Source organism: Cupressus sempervirens, chromosome 6, assembly GCF_028749045.1.
Source record: "Cupressus sempervirens isolate cs-2001-9-10 chromosome 6, ASM2874904v1, whole genome shotgun sequence".
Lineage (NCBI taxonomy): Eukaryota > Viridiplantae > Streptophyta > Pinopsida > Cupressales > Cupressaceae > Cupressus > Cupressus sempervirens.
Window position 1 is genome coordinate 153,528,444 of NC_143123.1, and position 8,385 is coordinate 153,536,828.

Consider the following 8,385-nt stretch of genomic DNA (forward strand, 5'->3'; position numbering starts at 1 on the left):
ACATTATATCAAAACTGCTATATCATGCTTCACTTCATCTTGTTTTGAAGCTACCTTAGATTATGTTGTGAATTCCAATCAAAGGTCTTCACCAATTCCTTGGCCTTTGACTAGAAGTCTAGATTAACTACAATTTTAGTAACTATCTTCTGCATCCTCTCCAAGACTTCAGTTAGAGTGTTCTCCGAAGACTTCACAAATTTATTCTTCTCAAAAAAATTTCTCAAAGAGCTCATCAATCCCTTCTAATCATCATCATCATTAGATAATGCTGACAGTGCTTTAACTACTGATGATGGGCTAGTTTTTGGTGATGTAATAGGTATAATTTTTGGGGCTACATAAGGTATGTTAGCCTCATACTAAAACACTACCTTCCCAAGGTTTGACTCCACATGTTTTATATTAGGCAAGAATGTTGATTCTTACATTACAATCTTCCACTTCTGGTTAATTTCATAAACCTCTTCTTTTTTATTTCTCCTTTCCTCTTCCTCTTGCCTCTTCTTTCTTTCTTCTTTTTCATCATCAGAGCTTGAGTAAGCTATAATATTGCCAACAATGGATGTTCCATACCCTACAAAAGGGTTCTCCTTTGTATCCAATTTTATATATGTACTATCCACTTGCACCGATTCAATACCCATAACTATGTTTGGTGGTGAGGGCACACGTTGTGCCTCCTCAACTTCTTCCTCATCATAGGAAGGTGTACTCACTTGCACATACACTGGGCTCTTAGGTTTAGACTGTGTACTCTCCTTTGCTAGTATAAGTACTGATGTCATGTATTTTAGAATGGTCTCCTCTATTTCCTTCCTCACATCTTTATAATTTCCTCCCATTAGAAGAATTGTTCTTTTGTTCCTTGGCAAGGGATCAATACCCTTCAAAATTCTGTCCAAGTTCTCCTTAGATTTCACTTCACATAATTTACTGATCATTTTTTCCATCAACTTTGTGTCTTCCTTTGTCACTTCTTTCTTCCTATTTAGTAACATATTATATAGGTCACCTAAAATCTTATTCTAAATACTATCAAATCTCTTATTCCACAAAATCATATTCCTCACTATGGCATTTTCTAGTTTTTGTCTATCCATGTTATTATAAAAACTATAGTACTTATTTAACCATACAAAATTGTCATAATTAATGATTTGCAAGTTAAGTTTTTCTACCTTTGGCTTTCATTCTTTCTTTCCTATTAGACATGCGCCTTCTTGTGTTGCTTGATCTACTAGTCTATCTTCGATTTCATCCTCAGAATCATTGACTTGTAGAGTTTTCCTTCTTTTTCTTGGTCCACTTATGGTTTTCTTAGCCCTTTTCTTAATACATGGTGTGGCTTCTTATTTCACCTTCACTGATCTCTCTAACTTTCTTTACACAATAGGTTTCTCAACCTCTATTTTCATCTGAGCTCTCACTGGTTGCACTTGCACAACTATTACATAAGGTGCTTCTATTGGTGCAGGAACACCTAGGTATGCTTATGGAAGCCCTAGGGATCCAAGGATATTTTTTCTTGTAGTGGTACTAGCTAGACCAATAGGTGAATAATAGGATTAACCTAGTCCTACGTTGAGGTAAGTTAAGGATAGAAAGCCTCATGAAGCCTAAATTTCTCATAGTTGTTTAATTAGATCAAATGGAGCATTTTTGTGTTTGTAAGGGTAGGATGAAAAAATAAGTGTTTTTATGAACTTTTTCCATGTATTTTATCCATTTAATTGTTTTGGTAAGGTTTGGTAACCTTTGGAGAAAGTTTGAGGGTCAAATATGAAAAGATGTAAAAGTTGCTAAAATTTTATCAATGTTGTCATTGACAACATTGACAACTTTTGTTGTATTTGAGCAACTTTTCAATTGGAGATTGGTAACTATCTAGAATAGTTAGGATATGAGTTGGAATTTTTTTATAAGGTTATCCTTTACCTTTTGAAAGGGTTGGAAGTTTGAGTCATTTTGGTGTATACAGATTGTTAGCAAGTTAAAAATTACAGTTCTATGTTTTTAAAGATCTTGGCACTTTATAGATTAAATTTGGATTTGTAGAGTTGGGAAGTGTTAGAGGGGTTTTATTTGTTATTATATACAAATTTATTTTGTTTTTTACTAGGGTTTAAGTTTTTTGAATAAATTATTTTGTTTCTTGATTGATTCTTGTTATGAACTAGGCCACTAGACAAAATGGAGTCATAACTCCTCTTCCCACTATAGGATCTATACAGTCTCTTGGAATTAGGAAGATGATTCCTTATACATATTTTAGAGTGAAGGAGGGGCCCTAGGAAGAAAGGCAAGCATTTTTTTGGTGATGCCTTAGGTGAGCCAAAGAAGCATGGCTAGGGATCACAGTCCAATGCAGAGCTGATAAGTGAGATTAAAAGCTTAGATTGCTTCAATCAAAGCTTATGGAAAGATAGTAACATGTTTGGATAATCTCAAAACTTAATGGGAGGCACTGTTGAAGATTCTATGGAGGGTAACATTTCATTATTGTTAGACTAATTTAAGATCTTGTGATTCCTAATTTTTAGGCTTAATTTGTGGTCGTATTATACAAACTAGTTGGGAACCCAAGACCACCATAATCCTTGAGATCTTTAAAAATGGTGTTTGGATCAAGGCTTAGTTCACCTCCTCTATAAGTACTTTTACAAGTTATTTGGAATTTTCTTCATTAGGAGGGCTAATTGCTTGTAGCCCTATTACAAGCATATTTGTGCAATTTTTCATGACCTTGGAACTCGATTAGGGTTTCAAGTTTAATTGTTGTTATAGGTCTTGAAGGAATCCAAATTCCTTCCTAGATTTCCATTCCTTAATTTGAAGTGTTAGATGAGTTTTTGGGTTGATTGTAATATTAGAGAAAGTTAAAGACTTGGGAAAGAACTATATGTCTGCAGCTATTGGAGAGTCAGTGATGAGTCAAGTATGGTGACTAATGTAGAGATAGCTAAGGAAGTTAATGAGAAAAAGGAGAAGAACATGTTCCTTAAGAGGCCTTAATAGAGGTGAAGGTAAAGTTGGATGTGGTTGCTAATGTAGCCAAGAAAAAGGAAGAAGAGAACAATGTCAAGAGTGTAGACACCTAAAATTGTCTAATTGAGCACAAATACCCTTATCTTGACCAATTAAATAGATATTTATTATTTAATTAATTTTAATCTTATCCTACATTTAATTAAATAAATTTATATTTATTCAAATTACATTCATCTTTATCCTCTATCCTTGATTCAAATAAATTTACATTTATTTAATCCTTCATCCCACCTGCATCTTAATCCTTCACTTAATTAAGTAAATGACATATTCTACTTAATTAATCCATTTTAATTCCACTTGGAATTCAATATTATATTTAATTCTATTTGAGCACATGGCTTCTAACTTTAACCTTTACCTAACCTCACTTTCCTAACCTAACCCATCCTTCTAACCTAGGTCAATCCACTTACCCACTTATTAATCCAAGTTTCCCATCTAATCATATCCTTAATCATTCACACAATCCTAATCAAAGGATTAAAAAACCCTAGTCACATGTGACATCTGGCTCTTACACTTTTACATATTTGTCCCCCTTCACATGTGAACCAAATTTAATCACACTTGTGTGAGAAAACCTTGAGCTTCCAACCTCTTACACATGTCATTGACCCATCACATTAAACTTTGCTCACACATGTGTGAGAATCTTTCCCCCTTTGAATGGATAAAACCCTAATCTACATGGATTCCACTTGGCCTCCACCTCATGGATACCTCATTGATCCTGAGGAATCATGTCCCTTTATCTTATTTTGAATCTCAACCATTTGTTTCATCTCATTTCCTATAAAATAAAAACCATCTCCTCATTTCAATAAGAAATCTTCAATCCATGGTTATGCTTCAAGATTTGTAAGAAACCACATTCTAATAATAACATCATCAACACTTAGTGATTTTACGAGGTTTACATTAGTGTTTGTTTGAATAGTTTAAACTCTTTTTGATTGCATGTCATCACTATTTACATGTTTACTTCCATATTTTGATATGTATGTAATGATCTAGGAAGTAGTATAGTTTCATATGCTTCTTCTTTGTAGCATTTTACATACTACATTTTGGCACGCCTAGTGGGACCCACTTCATGGTTTCAAGCTAACTTTCTAATGTATTTTAACTATCTTTTGTGTGTTTAAACTTGTAGGTTGAAGGCTTGCACTTGGAGATCAAGTTTCTTAAGGAGCCTCATATCAAGTCAGTAAGCTCACCATTGTGCCCAAAGCACTCAAGAGGAGACTTTTGACATATTGTTCTCTATAGTTTTTTCATTTTCCTATTTTCAAATTGTAGGAGTGTATATAATTTGGGTATACTTCTTTGCTTATAGAAAAATAGAAGAGTAAAAAAGAAAAAAAATTCACTTTCTCATTTTCCAATTCATTTGTTTGCTTTCCTTTTATTTATAAAAATAAAAACAAAATTCTAGTTACACTTTTTTTGAGAATATATATATATATATATACATATGCATACATATATGTATCCATATGTATGTATATATATATATATATATATATATATAAATATATATATATATACATATATATGTACATATATGTATATATATATATATGTATATATATGTATATATATGTACATATATATATATACATATATATGTATATATATATACATATATATGTATATATATATATACATATATATGTACATATATGTACATATATACATATATATGTATATATATATACATATATATGTACATATATGTACATATATACATATATATATATATGTATATATATATGTATATATATATGTATACATATGTACATATATGTACATATATGTACATATATGTATAGATATGTATACATATATACATGCATGTATATATATACATACATGTATATATGTATACATACATGTACATATGTATACATATATATATATACATATATATACATATATTATATATATACATACATGTATATATGTATACATATATATACATATATGTACATATATATACGTATATATGTATACATATATACATATACATATATACATATATATACATATACATATATACATATATATACATATACATATGTACATGTATGTATACATATATACATGTATGTATATATATACATGCATGTATATATGTATACATATATATACATATATGTACATATATATACGTATATATGTATACATATATACATATACATATATACATATATACATATACATATATACATATATATACATATATATGTATATATATATATGTATATATACATACATACATATATATATACATACATACATATATATATATACATACATACATATATATATATACATACATATATATATGTGTGTGTTTTAAGAAAAAAATAAAAACATCATAGGATTGTTGGTGTTGACGTTCTTGAGTGTTTGAAACCCTCCCCAGTTGAAGGGGACACACCATCTAAACTTTTCTTGTATATATTTCATTGTAGGCTTTTGCATGTTATGTTTCAAAAAAATTCAAAAACATCATAAAAGTTCAAAATTTAAAAATAAAAACAAAAAATCTCAAAAACAACAAAAATAAGTCTTGTTTTAAGTCCTCTTAGTCAAGTTGTCCACATCAATTCCAAATCACTTATTCTACCCATCAAATTCATCACCATCATGCATATCTTTTCTTAATCATTCAAATCATTCCTCAAAGTCTTAATTATCTCTATTCATCCAAATCATTTCTTCATCTTCCTAATCATTCAATCAAATTCCTAATCTTCATTCTAGTCATGATTCATAGTCCACATCAAGATCCAATTTCCTCAACCAATCTCATAATTCATCCTTAATTAAATCCTTCAAATAATCATCCTTCTAATCCTATCCCTTGTCAAATTCATTCATTTCTAATCAATTCCTAATTCAATCCATCTACATCTTCATCCAAAATTAATCTTTCTAATTTCATTCATTCAAATCTTCTTCTAATTCAATTTTCATAAAATATTCTACTTTGGACTTAGGAGCACCATCATAATCCTTGGACTTTAATCCTAGTTATCTTGAATGACCCAAATCTTGTCAAGTTTATCTAAAACCTTCATCCAATATCATATCACATAAAATCAAATCCAGTCAATATCAAGTCAAATCCAAATCCAAATCAAATCAAACACAAAGTCCAAAATTGCTCCTAGTCCTAAGTTCATATTTCATTTCTCATAAAATCTCTTCTCACTCCTCATCTAAGTTCCATGGATACAAATTGGCTCAACCAAATGGTTGAAGATATTCAAAGGAAATATGGCGTTATACCTCTCATTCAACCCACGTATCAAATCAGTCCTCAAAATAACATGTTCAATCCTAATCCATCTCACATTCATTATTCTTCTACCTTTGACAAGGGAAATCCAACTCATTATCATTCATCTACATATAATTCCCATCATAGCCCACATAATTCCTCAAAAAAAAATGCAATTGCCAAAGAAATTGATGAAATCAAGAATTCTATCTTGAGCCTAGCAAATCAAAAGAAAAATTCTACCTTCCATGGCATATGTCCTCTTACCCCACATTTCCAAGTCCATAATCCTCATGTCCCATCCAACCCAAGTCCTTCATGTAATTCCTCATACTTCGAGCTTAATGTCCAAAACCATAATCTCAATCCCCTACCTAGCTCACAATTGCCACACAATCCTAATCCTCAAAAATTAACATCATTGCCACCTTGTAATATTTCTTTGACCCACAATCATTGGTAGAAAGCTTGTCTAAATACAAAACTAAAAATAAAGTGATCCAATCACCCAAAGTCATACACCCAATGCCATGTCTAGAAATTTTTCTAACGCATGCCATTATGGATTCCTCCTCTCCTTTAGATCCAAGAAATTCACCATCCCATATTTTCCTTATCCATAAAAATCCATTTATCACTCTTAATCCATATCATGATCCACTTCCTAATCAAGATCAAGACATTACCTTTATTTCACCCATTACTGATTCCCCTCCATCTCATGAGTTAGCATCCATTGATCCTCCACTTCATCAAGATTTTCCTTCCACTTCATCCACTATGATTCCTCCATGTTAAGATCAAATTACTCCATCTCATGGTTCCATTCCTTCAACTCCATTATATGATTCTATTCCATCTCATGATCCAATCACTCCTTCCATTCCACAACATGATGTTCTTATGAGTCAAGATTAAAGTACCCCTTCATTTTCATTTCATACTCTTAATCCATCTAAAGATCCTATTATCCCTCATAATCTCCCCCGTGATCCTAATCCTCCATTTGATCCTCTTACACCTATCCAATCCACTCAAGAAACCACTATACATGGACTTGCATCTTGTATTGAAAATAATAAGTATTTTATTGAAGAAATAATGTCTTAAGATGTTGGCACACCTTCCACTCCTTCCAAATGCAAAATTCCTCCATTTGAACCTAAATATTCCCATCATACATATTCCAAGTCCATTTTGGGCCCTTATATCCATATTCCTATTCCTTCCTCATTTCTATCCATTTTGGGTCCTTACATACATCCATCTACTATATCCAATTCTCTCACTTCATCCCCTCATGCTCCTTGTAAAGATCAAAAAAGGCATACATCCTTGAATTCCTTCCAATGTTCACCCTCCATAATTTCATCCATAAGCTCTCCACACCATTTATCCTCATACACCCATACCATGGCCAATGGAAGAAAAATTTGATGCCAAAGATAAAGTGAATGAAGCCAAAAATCTGCAAAAAATCAAGGATGAACATGTCACCTCTAAAAGAAATGTTCAAGAAAAGAAAAAAATTAATCCAAAGGAAAGAAAAAATTAGAATGCCACAAAGATTGAAAATAAAAAATGCAAAAATCATGTGGATTCCAAAGCTACTTAATGAAGTAATGAATCTAAAAGGAAAGTTCAAAATTACATCCACTTTTTCTAATTCAAAGGCTTCCATCCATAAATCCTCAAAATATTCCATTTACCAACTCTATTTTGAGTCCTTATGTCCCAAAACCCACCATCCAAAATCCATCATCTCTTTCATCCATTTTGGGTCCCTATATCCAAAAATTCAAAATTTCTCCTACATATCCTCCAAAATTTCCTCCTTTTCATCACCCTTCAAGGTGTGTTTCAGTGATGATCTTTTCACCTCCTTCATCCACTCATTCACAAATATTCCAACCTAGCATCCTTCAACTATGTCTTCCTCCCAACCACTCCACCCCCTTAATCCAAACTTTTTCATAAGTCCTTGACCTCAATTTGCCAACCCATTTCATCCTTCTTTTCACCATCCTACCAATATCTATGAG